Raw genomic sequence first — 14861 nt, 5'->3', positions numbered from 1 at the left:
TAGTGATAATATTTTTCACTATTCGATTAATCGGTTCCCAGATAGCACAAAGACGTCGTTAAGACGTCTGCAGTTGGACATTCAGACGTCTTACAGATGTCCCGAATGTCCTACGAACGTCTTCCGAACGTCTCCTGAACGTCTTACGATACAAAACGGTACGTCTCGAAGACGTCTTTAAGACTTCTGTTTGTCGTCTAAAAGACGTTCGTGGGACATTCAGGAGGTCTTCAAGACGTCCCTAAGGAGTCTTAAAGATGTATTAATGTTAATTAAAATAAAAGAAGGGAAGAGTAAAAATAGATTTCGAGCAAAACGAGTTTAAAGTTAAACCAATAAATAGCTTTATTAGAAGAACGAATGTGGAATTAACATAAAAAATGTAATAAGAATAACAATTGCAATTAAAATCACAATAAAAATAATAGACATTAAAATTACAATTATAATTAAAATCACAATAAAAATTGAAGTTGGAATTGCCATTGAAATTGGAATTGGAATTGAGAAAGGAATTGGAATTGACATTGAAATTGGAATTGGAATTGGAATTGAGATTGGAATTGAGATTGAAATTGGAATTGGAATTGGAATGGAAATTGAAATTGAAATTGAAATTGAAATTGATATTGAAATTGAAATTGAAATTGAAATTGAAATTGAAATTGAAATTGAAATTGAAATTGGAATTGAAATTGAAAGTGGAATTGAAAGTGGAATTGAAATTGTAATTGAAATTGAAACTGGAATTGGAATTGAAATTGAAATTAAAATTGAAGCAGAAAGACTATAACTCGAACAAATAATACCAATGCTAATGGGTAAACCACACTGTTTATGGTCTTAAAGACGCGTTTTTAGGACGTATGTAAACCTTTCAGACCTAAATTTATAGATGTGCAATGGACGTCTGTAAGACATCGTGTGCTATCTGGGTTATCTACTTTATTTAACTCTCTCGGACGACCGAAACGAGGAAATTACTGTACACTTTTTGTATCTTTATACTTGTCTATGGTTTCTTTACAGTTCCATGACAAGGATTTACTATTTTCTCTATTTATCGGAATGATTTTCCTTCGTTTCTTAATTTAACAATAAGTTTCCTCATGTCTTCGGAAGATTCTGTATGTTTTTCACTCATAATTCTATTTATGCACGAAAAATTTCAAAGTATTAATCAACATTGATGTACATTTACACGAATTCACGCTCATTCAGAAATTACTGCTTCTAGAAAACCACTTTACTGAACTATCTTTCATAACAGACTGTTGCTGCGTTGGTAAGAAACCTACTTCAGATAGGCATTTGTTTACAAAACATTGGAAACGTAATTCACTAATTGTAAGAAGTGTGTTTATATTATATACGGTTGTGTGACACTAGAAATACCATGGACTACACATCACAACTTCGGTTTTTGCGAAATATGCTGTAAATATAATGTAGAATTTCATATGTATAGGGTGTATACTCATTTTCCTGATGGACGATCAATGCATGACCTTTATATTTGACGAGGATTACTGTATATGTATATGTACATTGTATATGAGACGTATCAAGTATCATATTATACCGTGGCAAACTAAAGTAAATTTTAGGGAGAAGTCATTAGGGCAGAATGGGCATCCATCCGTCGCTACCCTATCCTTTCCTTCTTACTAATATTGCCTTCCTCCCTATTACAATACAAACAAAAGATGGAAAAGACTATAACAGCCTATGTGAAAGTGTAACTCACAAATATAGAAATATAGAACAAAATACTTTATACAAAACTTTGTGCTAAAGAAAGATCCGTTTAGAAAATATGAAGAACTGTGAAATTTTATTTCTTACCATTATGTCAGTATTTAATCAATATTTTCATATATGATTATACGATTCGAATTTATGTCATTTAAGATCACCAATACATATAACTGCAGGGGCATACATATACATACACTGAAATAATAGAAACATATATAATTTTGAAGTTCCAAATATTAGATCTATCAGAAATTTAATAAATCTGCCAATACTCAAGATTTAATTTTTTATAGAGGGATTATATACATACATTATAGAGATTTTATAGATTAATTTCTTAACGTCTTTATATCTATTCAAATCGTATTACTCATTACTCGTCTACGGATCTTTATGCATTTATGACAAAAATGAGTAATTTAAAAGAGTAAAAACATTAGAAGGATTCAATAATTGTTGTGTTATATTCAAACTATTTGTTACGGATAGGGAATATATTCCTTTCGTTTTCTCACAGGAATCTCTTCCAGATCGTCTCTGGCAGGAAGCGTCCTAGATAACTTTTCATATCATAGTTGAACCCTTTAATTAGGACCGAGCTCTGGCTCCGATTTCGTTAGTAGTGACAAGAAATAAGAGTTTTGCTCTAAGCACTGAGCCCTAAGCCCTAAGTGAGATTAGATTATGAACAGAGCATTCCATTCATTGTAGGGGTATATAAACCCTTAGATTCTTACTCTCGTGGGCTAGTATTACTTCAGTAGACACGTATTGCGTCACGTCGGACTGTATTTCGGAAAGTCAACTTTTATTGAGATCGGGCTAGAATACCTTTCGTATCAGGGTTAACCATATAGATTCCGCGAGTTCGGTGTAAAATCTATTAGGCAGTGTTAAAGTTGTTTCCGAGTCCCCCGCATTGCCAGGGCGTCAAAACCGTGCATCATAGTTAGGTAAATTCTCCTTTCTACCACAGATTTTTATAAATAGAATATATTTCTGTTCTTTGTGTGTGGTAACACTGTCCAACAAATTTCAACTTTTTAAAAGTATTTCGATTCCCACTATGCGATTCCTATAGAGTTTTCCGACCTGATTCCGAATCTGTTTTTCATTTTTTTCCTCTACGTCCAGTGTTTGAGAAAATGGAGTTTAAAAAAAAGACATATTTTTCAACTTTAAACAAATATTGCGATGTTATTATAAAAGATATTGAATTGTTCTTTACAGCAAAAGATTCTGTAGACTTTCCCGAATACAGTGATATCCAATATTAATACATTATGATTGTTTAAACATGTTTAAACAATGATTAAAGACGGAGAGACACCACTTTTGCACCTATTTTTGCGGATATTTTCGAATTTATCTCAAAAAATTAGGGTCCAGCGGAAAATCGAACTATACCACGCGAAAGAGCAGACTTTTATCTTGAAAAACCCCCGTTTGAAGTTTGCGACATCGACGTTTTTTTCGAACCAGCGCCACTGGCGGAAACTCATGTCGGGCGAAGATATTTTGCTTTCTGGTTCGAAAAAAACGTCGATGTCGCAAACTTCAAACGGGGGTTTTTCAAGATAAAAGTCTGCTCTTTCGCGTGGTATAGTTCGATTTTCCGCTGGACCCTAATTTTTTGAGATAAATTCGAAAATATCCGCAAAAATAGGTGCAAAAGTGGTGTCTCTCCGTCTTTAATCATTGTTTAAACATGTTTAAACAATCATAATGTATTAATATTGGATATCACTGTATTCGGGAAAGTCTACAGAATCTTTTGCTGTAAAGAACAATTCAATATCTTTTATAATAACATCGCAATATTTGTTTAAAGTTGAAAAATATGTCTTTTTTTAAACTCCATTTTCTCAAACACTGGACGTATAGGAAAAAAATGAAAAACAGATTCGGAATCAGAGCGGAAAACTCTATAAGAATCGCATAGTGGGAATCGAAATACTTTTTGGCTGTTGGACAGTGTAATTAGAGCATATTTATTAAACCAATAATTATTGTCCAATATCCTAATCTAGTAATTGAACGTTCCCACACGATACAACCTTACCGCTCGGGTTGTATCAATTAGATTATATTAGTTACGAGGCCTACTAACTATCCTAGCGACTTCCTGATTACGCATCAGGTTCGTTCGCGACTTTCCAATTGTCCAAATAGAGATTTTTCCTACCTAATGGCTCCCCAGTTACGCATTGGGTTTGTCGACGAAAACTATACAATCCTAGCGGCTCCCTGATTACGCATCAGGTTCGTCCGCATCCTAATAGCTCCCTGATTTCGCATCAGGTTCGCCTGTGCTTTTATCCAACCTCCCAGCGGCTCCCCAATTACGCATTGGGTCCGTCCGCGCTGTTCTACAACCTCCTGGCAGCTCCCCGGTTTCGCATCGGGTTCGTCTGCGCGTCGCTCCTAGTGACTCCCCAATTTCGCATTGGGTTCGTTCACGACGTTTCACCTTTCTAGCAGCTCCCTGATTTCGCATCAGGTTCGTCTGCGTTTGACTCCATTCCTAGAGGCTCCCTGACTTCGCGTCAGGTTCGTCCTCGCTGTCTATATTCCTAGCGGCTCCCTGACTTCGCGTCAGGTTCGTCCTCGCTGTCTATATTCCTAGCGGCTCCCTGACTTCGCGTCAGGTTCGTCCTCGCTGTCTATATTCCTAGCGGCTCCCCAATTACGCATCGGGTTCGTCCGCGTACCATAACCTTAACAAATTGAGACCATATTCCTAGGGTAGCAACTCTTCGCCGGCCACTCGTGCTGCTCGCGGCCCTGGCTTGTAACATATTAAACGTATTAAAAAAGAAAGTATGTTTCTATTTCACTATAGTTTATTATAATTCAGGTAGAAAATTTTTATTTTGCATAAAGATTCGCAGTTTTTGGAATAGGGGGGACCTTGACGATTTCAATAAACTTGAAGTGTGTTGTCAAAGTCATCGTTCTAAACAACTTTTTCCTATACACGTCACCGCCGCGCCGCAGGAACTCAGCGTTTTAGACATTCGCAAAAAAATGTTAGGATGACTATAGCATACTCCGCCTTTTCTCCAGGAAACGCTCTAGCCCTTTCCCTTCACCTTGTCCCCAAGAAATTCAACCTAGACCTAATTAAAATTCGTTTAAAATAGTGGAATTCGCTGTAGTAACAATTTTTTACAAATATTTCAGAAGAAGTTGTTCAGAACAATGACTTTTGTCAACATATTTCAAGGTTTCTGCAATCTGCGAGGTTGCTTCTATTTCAAATATTTACCAAATTTTTAAGTAAACAGTTTAGGAAACATACTGACAGACTTTTTTTATATTCTCTTTCCTGTCATAAAAATCGAAAAAATCGTGACTAACCAAAGCAACGTAGTGAAAAATTTCTACAGACATATGTAATTTTGTATGACTCCGTGATGTAATCAGTTACTTAATTCTTGACACTCCGAAATAGCTAGTTCCAGGCTGGACATTGTTGGGAGACCGCATACATTTCATTTTAGTATCGATTTCGAACATCACTCAAACTAAACGGATAATTTCGTTGGTTTTTCGTGTCAGAAGGAAGGAAAAGAAGCATTTAAGAATGCATGATATTCTAGTTTAGATAGATTATCCAGGAACAAAAATTGCGCAGAAGATAACAGCATAAATCCTCTGGGAATTATCGCATTTGCCACGCCCAACATTTTATGCAGTTTTCAGTTCTCATTATGACACGCATACTCGATGAATAAGGCTTCGTCCTTGTTGTTCTGCGCACAATATTAACACGTATCAAAGTTGTATCTAAAATTTATATTTTGACGTGCGTAATTAAAGATTTGCAGTTCCATTTAAAACTGGAAACTGCATGATCAAGTGAGTACGCCGTTCTCTACCTGTCACAAAATCAATAAAAACATCTATTGAAGAACGGTTAGATCAATATTCCACTTGAATGAAGTTAATAACGGCATTATATTGATCTTACTGCATTTAATATTAAAACATTCAATAATAAATAACAATGCCGAAACAATCGATCACTGTTTCAAATAAACCATCATTGGGTAAATGCTTTAATTAAGCATTTCTTTCTCTTGTAGGAACCTATAAGAATTAGATGTTAGATACGTTGGTGTTGATGCCGATCGATCGTCGGCGACCAACTGAGTCGATTTGACGATCGTCTACTCATCTCGCTGGTCGTCGTTATGAGCCGACGATCGATTTGTTATTAACGACCGACGTTCGTTTGAATTTGTATTTAGAATCAGTTTGGAATAAACTACGAAACCGTTGAAATAAAGCTCCTGTACTCTATAAAGAGGGTGTTCCAAAATGTTGTATTTTCTTGAAAGGTGCTTCCTGAGGTAAGGAACTTTTACCTTTGTAGATTTAACCCGAACTTTTTTTTTCATTCTTTATTTATAGCCCACTGCTATAACCTTTCCTAACACCTTTTAGACCGAAGATTGGTGCAGTTCCGAAGACCGCTATCCATATTTCTCCCAAAACCTAATTCAGACCTAAACATAAACCTAACCCAAATAGCACAATGATGACATCTTAAAGACGTCTGTTGTCGGACATTCAAGACATCTGTAAGACGTCTGCTTCAGAACGGCCTCCGAGCATCTTCTAAACGGCTTATGTTACAAAACTGTCTTAAAGACGTCTTAAGAACGTTCATTACACGTCTAAGAGACGTCTTCTAAACGACTTTTAGACGTCTTACAGACGACTCTTAGACGTACAGTTTTGTAACAAAATCCGTTCAGAAGACGTTCGAAGGAAGTTCGGAAGACGTTCGTAGGACATTCAAGACGTCTTGAATGAATTATTTTGAGGTTCAGATTGTTGAAATAAATAGAAGTATTTTATTTCGAGGTTCAGAGTTGTTCAAATAGAAATATTTTATTTTGAGGTTCAGATTGTTCAAATAAAATACTATTTTCTTTAAGCAAAATAAAATCTAAAATATTAAATATTATTTCAAATATTTTTTCCGCCAAATAATGCCCACCTCTGTTACATTGCCACAGAGCGTGCACGAATACGGAAAATTCAATTCTGTCCTAGCAATAGTTTTTTGCAATTAGCTCGGAAACTAAATCCGAGCGACGGGTAGATGTATAGAGAAAAGTTGTTCAGAATGTTTTCCTTGACAACATATGTCAAGGTCAAGTTCATCCGAGGTACCTCCCTTGAACGTAATATTCACCCTGTATTCTACAACACACATGAACTTGTGATACTTAACCAATGTAAAACTGTACACCAAGATATTTTTAACTTCCCGATTTTATAGGGAAGTTATTGTAATGACCCCGAAAATCGAAAATCGATTTTTTAGCAGATCTTCACGTTTCATGGTCATTGCAGTCATTCTAGACTATTTTAAGCAAAATGTTCGTATGTGTGTGTGTGTGTGTGTGTGTGTGTGCGTATGTCTGTTTCTATGGTATCAAATTTTTCGTTAACGTTTTCTGAAAAAGTAACAACGCGATCAGAATGATGAATGATGCAATCGATGTGCCCCGTCGTAACTTAGAGCTGATTAGATTTTGGTCCATATTGGTCAAGTAGTTTTTTAGATTTTTAGTTTTTTTCGAACGGAGTTGATTCTACAATGCAATTTATACGAGAGAATGGAAAGTTTCCACCGAAGAAACAAACGTAATTACACAAAAAAATTTTTTTTTCATTTTTCTTAAATTAAAAAAAATTTTTTTAATTTAAAAAAGAATTTTTTTTTTGTACCTTACGCTAATGTTTCCGCTTACAATAATAGAAAATTATCCCAATGCAAGAGTGAGTTAATCATCTCTACTCCCGAGAATACATTTTCAAAGAATATCGATGAAAGTACAAAAAAAATTTATATTACAATCTTTAAAAAAACAATCAGTTCAAAACGAATTATTAACTGAGATTAAATTGAAAATTAATATAAACAATATGATAATTATTAATAACATTAATGTTGAAAACGGATTGGTTAATGGAGCACACATGCGGAATATTAAAATTTATTACTTTTCAAGAAAATACTAAAATTCCGTCTATATTGTGGTTAGATTTTCAATTGGCCAGAGTAGGAGTGAAAGTAAGAACTCGTTATCGTGATTATATGAAAAATGCAAATATTCATCAAAATTTGCCACCAATAATAAAAATATCGAATCAAGTAAATATGTCGAGTGAGGAAAAATATCAAATCACACGTAGTCAATTTCCAGTGGTTCCTGCTGAAGCGATTACGATTCATAAAAGTCAGGGACAAACATACGAGAAAAGTATGTTTGAATTTTAAAACATCAGAAAAACGAACTTTACACATGTTGTATGTAGCACTGAGCAGAGTTTCAAAATTGAGCGGTTTATATATTTTGGGACAATTTAAATTAACAGTATCGAAGAAAACCAAGGTCAATACTGCTAACCCGGATAATGAGGAGTCGTATCGTTTGCGAAAAACTATAATAATTAAGACAATTTATTTTGCAACATCAGTACGCTATAACAAGGAACCAAGCGAGCAACGAGTCTACGATGTTCGTTTAAGGCGACGCCATATAGCAAACATCTTGATAAGTAGAAAACTATTGAATTTCCCTGAAAACGTATAATCTTCTTAAAACGTACTAAAAATAATGATAATAATATACTGCAACTAACGAATCGGGAAGTTCTTTGTGTGGCTCGTGGAGAGTCACACACCAAATCAAAAAAACATTAATAGCTATAGGTACTACTAGCCATGCGTACCACTAACCCTTTCGCAAGAGCAGTCCTATCCGCGAGCTCGCGAAGCGAGCGAGCAAAAACAACCCTACTCGCGAGCGAGCGAAGCGAGCGAGCAACAATAACCCTCTAGTTTAAAATTTCAATTTTTAAAAAATCCATGATTTTAATTATACTTTATTAACCTTTTTGATTCTGTCTTTTCTATTTATAGCAGACATTTACGTATAAAATAAGGTTGAAGAAACAAGGAAAGCATGCTGAAAAAAATAATGCATACAATACTAAGAAACACAAATACACAAAATAATGTAATAGTGTAACACATGAATTTCGTGATGGACATCCTTGTCAGTAAATACGTAGCTTCCGCTGCTTTGATCTCTCCATAAAGATGAAAACATACAATGGAAGTATTTCGTCTCTCTCATTATCCGGATAAATATAAACCCCCTACTACAATGCAGTACACACGAGACCTTGCATGCTTTTTAAAGCGGGATTATTTGTGGCTCGTATGCGTGTACGGATCTTTAAAAACCTGAAACGGATCACCGATATTAAAAAAACCTATACCATATCTATTCAACCGAATCCACATTTCAAATATCTACCACGTTTCTCAACTTTAAAATGTGGAACGTGCCTAATCAAAATATATATATATATATATTAAATTAAATATTATAATATATTATATTAGATTATGCTTACTTTTTATATTATTAATTTAATTACACTGTCCAACAAATTTCAACTTTTTTTTATGTTCCCTAATTACTGTTGGGTCCTTCTTATAGAGTTCTTTGCGCTGATTCCGAATCTGTCCTTAATTTTTCTCCTATACGCACAGTTTTTGAGGAACATGGCTTTGAAAAAACAACATATTTTTCAATTTTAAACAAATATTGTGATGTTATTATAAAAGATATTGAATTGTTCTTTACAGCAAAGGATTCTGTAGACTTTCTCGAATACAGTGATATCCAATATTAATACATTATGATTTTTTAAACGTGGTTAAACAATGATTAAAGTCGGAGAGGCACTACTTTTGCACCAATTTTTGAGGATATTTTTCAATTTATCTCAAAAATAAGGGTCCAGCGGAAAATCGAACTATACCACTCGATAGAGTAGACTTTTATCTTGAGAAACCACCCTTTGAAGTTTGGAACGTCGACGTTTTTATCGAACCAGAAAACAAAATATCTTCGTCCGACATGAGTTCTCGCCAGTGGCGCTCACCACCAGAACGGTCGTTCGCCGCTCCGTATCCCGTCGTCGCTGCGCCCTATTCCGTCCCGAGCGCCACTTCAAAGGGGGGTTTCTCAAGATAAAAGTCTGCTCTATCGCGTGGTACAGTTCGATTTTCCGCTGGACCCTCATTTTTTGAGATAAATTCAAAAATATCCGCAAAAATTGGTGCAAAAGTGGTGTCTCTTCGTCTTTAATCATTGTTTAAACATGTTTGAACAATCATAATGTATTAATATTAGATATCACTGTATTCGGCAAAGTCTACAGAATCTTTTGTTGCAAAGAACAATTCAATGTCTTTTATAATAACATCACAATATTTGTTTAACGTTGAAAAATATGTTGTTTTTTCAAAGCAATGTTCCTCAAAAACTGTGCGTATAGGAGAGAAATTAAGGACAGATTCGGAATCAGCGCAAAAAACTCTATAAGAAGAACCCAACAGTAATTAGGGAACAAATTTGGTGTTGGACAGTGTTATTAATATTAACTTCGTGTTCACTTTCGTCATATACCTAACATCTTTAAGTATAAAAATGATCTGTGTCTATTGTTAAAATCCATCACAATTTCATATTATTTCTATAATAAGAATGTAGTATTACATACAACTTTTCTTCTTGAATAAGTTATATTTATATAATATTTTATTTATATAAAATATAATAGTTCTGGCACGCAAAAATTCCGAGTGGCGAATCCGCGAAATCTGGCGGACCCCCCAGTTTGATATAATATACATTTTAACTAACAATAAGTTGTAATCATTTATTATCAAAATCGCTTATTTATAGCTGAACAAAAAAAGAGTGTACGTAGTCATTTTTTTAGTTAAATTAACAATACGTTTCACTTTTATTAAAATGGAACAGAAAGTTGCTTTCTTCACTAAACATTCAATTATTATATTAGTGAAATAAAAGCTCCACGAAACTAAAGGAAACGTTTTATTACACTACTGATTGTGACGTTAGTGTACTGGATAAATATGTCGGCTATAAATACACAAAATTCGCGATCTATTGATAACATTAAGAACAGTCTAAAGGTATTACACAGTCTACTTATTAATTTTTCATGACACGTTCCATGAATAGAGGCCAAGCAAACATTTATTATACAATACTTATTTATAGATATAATTTCTTCAGTACAGTTTATGTGCATTACTCAAATAAAAATAATCAATAATATTTAATTATCCGCGACATGTTCCAGAGAAATCTATGCGTTACTGTTTCCTGAAAATTGTTTTCAACATGTTTAATATTGATCATTGTCAGATTATTGTTATGGTTGACTAAGAAATATACAGGGTGGTCATTTTATCTGAAGACATTGAAATATCACGAGAACTATGCAACGGATCAAAACAAATGGGTAATGAAAGTATCTTTAACAATTTCTTTAACAAAATGAATCCTGCAACCGTAGAGGAAAAAATTCAAATGATTCTAATCAATGGAGAACCAAAATTTGCTATAAAAAAGGGTTTCCCATTGAAGATTTTGAAATAATTCCCTCTCCCACCCTCAGGAGGTGGAGGTGGCGGGTCAATTATTGTACTATTGAATAGCATTTGTAAAAATATCAAATACGTCTACTTTTATTTTTCTGATCTAATGTGTATTTCTCGAGATATCCCCAATTTTCAACGATTTTTTACCCATTTTGATTTTTGTTCATTACAGCGCCATCTGAGAACCAAAATGCAAAATCTCCTAGGTCAAGTTTGTGTATTTTTTTCTGGAGAATCCAAATCTCTGCAATGAAAAATCGGGGTTCCCATTTAAGTTTTTTTTTCTCCACCCCCACCCCTACCCCCAGGGGGTGGCGGTGGGGGTCGAGTTTGGTATCCCCTTCACGACGAACAACATTCATTATTCACTTGTTTTGATCCGATGCATAGTTCTCGAGATATTTCAATGTTTTCAGATAAATCGTCCACCCTGTATACATATACATATACAGGGTGTCTCAAAATTCCTTCGACAGTCGGAAATGGGAGCTTCCTCAGATCATTTGAAGTAACATTTTCCTTTGCAAAAATGTTATCCGCGGCTTTGTTTAGGAGTTATTAACGAAAAACACGGACCACTCAGAGCGCGACCTAGACGCGAGTTGGCACGGCGCGGCGCGCCAACTGTCTATTGGCCGACGGTGCCAACTCGCGTCTAGGTCGCGCTCTGATTGGTCCGTGTTTTTCGTTAATAACTCCTAAACAAAGCCGCGGATAACATTTTTGCAAAGGGAAATGTTGCTTCAAATGATCTCAAGAATCTCCCATTTCCGGCTGTCGAAGGAATTTTGGGACACCCTGTATATAGGGTGTTTCGTCTAAAACAGGACACCTAAATATCTCTTCAGGCTATTATGATGCAAAAATATTTGTTACGTAATGCGCATATATCATCAATTAGATTATGTATTTAATTAAACAAATTAACTTATTGAACTTTTATCAACACAATGAATTAACACATGTATGAGCACAAAGAAAACACGTCTATTCGATTTAAATATCACACGTCAATTGAGAATCATTCAGGCTAGAAATTGAACGATACATCGAACAAATAAATAACGGGTTTATAAATAAACTGAACTACGCGTGCGTGCGTGCTTGAGTGAAACAATAGATTTATCTGATTTACCATTATCAGATTTTTTAAACTTTTGTATTGAATTTGACATTTCGTCAGAAATTTCTATTCTTTTTCGAGATTTTTTACTTTCAATCTCTTTAACTTTTGCTACCGGTCTTTGTTCAGAATTGTACGTAAATTGCCTTATGGATTGTACTGTGAATCCGCCTTTATACTGAGGGGTCACGTGATCCCCTCTCCTTTGGAATAGCTCCGCTGACGCGAGCGACGTTAGACGTTAACCACGCTTACAACGTTAAGGGGGTAGTATAGGCTAGATTTGTAACTAGAAAATACCTAGAATATTACTAGAAAAAGGGGTCGAAAAATGGGTTTCGTACTGAACGTTGTTTGACCTTATTAGAACAAATTGTGGGCTGTGTGAGGGCTCATTCGAAAGAGGAAGGTTAGACGCAGCGCGCTTTTCTCACGAGGTTAACGAAATTATGTTTATATCTTATAATATGATGGCCCAAAGTAGAGAAAAAATCTAGGAAAAAATCCCGCAGATTTCAATGCATTTTCTGTCTCTAAAATACTTTTTTGACATATGAGATGAGAAAAGCGCGCTGCGTTGAACCATCCTCTTTAGAATGAGCCCTCACCCAGCTCAAAATATGTTCGTATAAGGTCAAACAACGTTTAGTTCCGAACCCATTTTTTCGACCCAAAATCTAGTACGATTCTAGTAAATAGCAAATATCTAGCAAATAACTAGAATCTTACTAGAAAAAATGGGTTCGGAACTAAACGTTGTTTGACCTTATACGAGCATATTTTGAGCTGGGTGAGGGCTCATTCTAAAGAGGAAGGTTCAACGCAGCGCGCTTTTCTCATCTCATAAGCCAAAAAAGTCTTTTAGAGACAGAAAATGCATTGAAATCTGCGGGTTTTTTCCCTAGATTTTTTCTCTACTTTGGGCCCTCATATTATTAGTTATTAACATAATCTCGTTAACCTCGTGAGAAAAGCGCGCTGCGTCTAACCTTCCTCTTTCGAATGAGCCGTCACCCAGCCCACAATTTGCTTAAATAAGGTCAAACAACGTTCAGTACGAAACCCATATCTTCGACCCAAAATCTAGTAAGATTCTAGGTATTTTCTAGTTACAAATCAAGCCTATACTAGCCCCTTAAAGACGTACACCAAACGAGGATCGCGAGAACGTACAATTAACCTGCGCATTTACCACTTGTATCCGGTCAGTGTTAACCGGCAACATACAACAATAAACTCTGTGATATTAACCACTTAAATATCATCATTAATCAAACAGTCTTGATTTTAAGAAATTGATTTCATCAATTATAACATCTCTAACAACAATAAACTTTTCTTTCTCCACATCCCACACTTTATATCCGTTTGTTTCATAACCTACCAGTACTCCTTTCCACGACTTTTCATCAAACTTTGTCTTACTGGTTTTGTTGTGTACATAAGCTGTGGAACCAAAGACTTTTAAATATTTTATTTGTGGCATTTTGCCATGCCACAATTCAAATGGTGTTTTGTCTTGTTTCAATCCCTTAGTTGGGGTTTTATTAATTAAATATGTAGCAGTAAGAACGGCCTCACCCCAGAAAACTTTATCTAAGCTCGCACCAGCTATCATTGCCCGAGCTTTTTCGGTGATCATTCTATTCATTCTTTCCGCTACACCATTTAATTGTGGGGTTCGTGGAACTGTCAAATGATAATTAATACCCTTTTCGTTACAATAATCTTTCATTTGATTTGATAAATATTCTCTCCCATTATCACAATACAAATTAACCAACCTTAAATTAAAATGCACTTCACTTTTTGTAACATAATATTTAAAAACTGGAAACAATTCCGATTTGTATTGCATTAGATATGTGACACTATAATGAGTGTACTCATCTATAAATGTTACAAAATAATTTTTATTATTTATTGTAGAAGGAGTAATTGGACCGCATACGTCTGAATGTACTACTAACAAAGGTCTTTTAACATGTTCTTTATTCTTTCTCTTTTGAAATGGCAATCGTGCTTGTTTTCCTTTTATACATGCTTCACACAAGTTATCGTTTGGTTTTATCTGGTTAACCAGTTCTATGTCACTAATCATTCCTTTATTTTTTATTTCTAAAAATTTACTTTTTCCAATATGCCCCAAGCGTTTATGCCATAATTCAAAATTACCTTTGATAGTACTATAAATTTGGACAACAGAGACTGAGTGCACATTATCATTTTCTATTTTGAAATCTACAGTGATGAGATTATTTGAGGACTTACCCTTTATGACGACCTTACCATCTTTCAAAATTTTGACTCCCTCTTGGTCAAATACAATAGTAGTACCCATTTTCTGCATTTTTGATACTGATAATAGATTGTAGGGTACTTCTGATGAATACAGGACATCATAAAGTTGACCGCTCATTCCCGTATCACTAACAACTTTGAACGTGCCCCTTTTTGTTGCTGTTATGTACA

At 35.0% G+C, this 14861-nt stretch overlaps 1 protein-coding gene across 3 annotated transcripts in view; it reads right to left on the bottom strand.

The window, feature by feature from the left end:
- The window catches only part of LOC143210125 (uncharacterized), a 957580-nt gene that overhangs the window by 855844 nt on the left and 86875 nt on the right, over nt 1-14861 (bottom strand). The gene's annotated exons all lie outside the window — the stretch shown is intronic.

This window comes from Lasioglossum baleicum, chromosome 1 (genome assembly GCF_051020765.1).
Source record: "Lasioglossum baleicum chromosome 1, iyLasBale1, whole genome shotgun sequence".
Taxonomy (NCBI): domain Eukaryota; kingdom Metazoa; phylum Arthropoda; class Insecta; order Hymenoptera; family Halictidae; genus Lasioglossum; species Lasioglossum baleicum.
Note: the sequence above shows the minus strand (reverse complement) of the source record. Positions and strands in the feature narration are given on the sequence as shown.